Here is a 983-nt window from a genome sequence, read left to right as displayed (position 1 = left end):
TCTCTCTTTCACTCTTTCTTTCTCTGTTTCTCTGTTTGGTTGATCATGCGTGCTCAAAATCGAACTTTCGATCTGCAATTGGATTTTTTTTTGTAAAGATTAATAAATAAAAAAAACGAAATAAAAATAGAAAATACTAAAAGTAAACTGGATTTCAATAATGAAAGCTTTTTACTAGCAACAGATTCGACACGAAAGTAGATCATTGAAACCAAGAAAAGAGGTATCACATTTTAAATAAAAACCATTCGACATCCATCGTTTGGCCAATTACAACGGCAACAATAGAAAAAAAAAAGAGTCTAATCATCATAACATGTGTACATGGAAAATATAGGAAAAGCTTCGTATGAAAATTTTGAGCCGACTTAACGAGGAAGGTTCAAATGCCGACGAACCAATGAGTATCAAGCTATCGGATTACTCGAGGTAGAATACGTTTTGACAAAATGGCCAAAAATTGTCTCTTCAATTTTCTACGGTTCGCTTTGAATATTCCAAGCCTTTGTGCATTCTGTTTACATATTTACAGCGATGAGGGCGATACGAGCAGCAGTAGTAGCTCTGAAAACGAATTAAATATTCTAAACAGCGATGAAGAAGGGTTTTGCTGTCAGCCAGTGCCATTAGTTCTACCATCATCACCGGTATCGCCGACTAAAAATAGGCTTAATAAAAGGGTAACAAAAAACGCCAAATCATTTTTATTCACTAAAAGAAATTAATCGCTGTTTATTTCGCCGCTCACGCGATTTACTCAGCTGCAACGGACAAAGGGTAAAACGGTTGGTCGGCCAACAATAGCAACGTTGAAAAAGTCACATAAATATCATCGGTCGGCTATTGATTTGCCCACGGCCGAACCATATTTGGATTGTACGAGCGATTGTGAAGATTACAATGAGAGTCGCTTGACCTCGGCCAAAAATAGTTTCCGAATGCAATTGAAATGTGGACAACGGGCGCAAACCAGCGACAAAACA

This window comes from Sitodiplosis mosellana, unplaced genomic scaffold (assembly GCF_009176505.1).
Source record: "Sitodiplosis mosellana isolate CC-2019 unplaced genomic scaffold, AAFC_SMos_1.0 Smas_scaffold_5795, whole genome shotgun sequence".
Taxonomy (NCBI): Eukaryota; Metazoa; Arthropoda; class Insecta; order Diptera; family Cecidomyiidae; genus Sitodiplosis; species Sitodiplosis mosellana.
Note: the sequence above shows the minus strand (reverse complement) of the source record.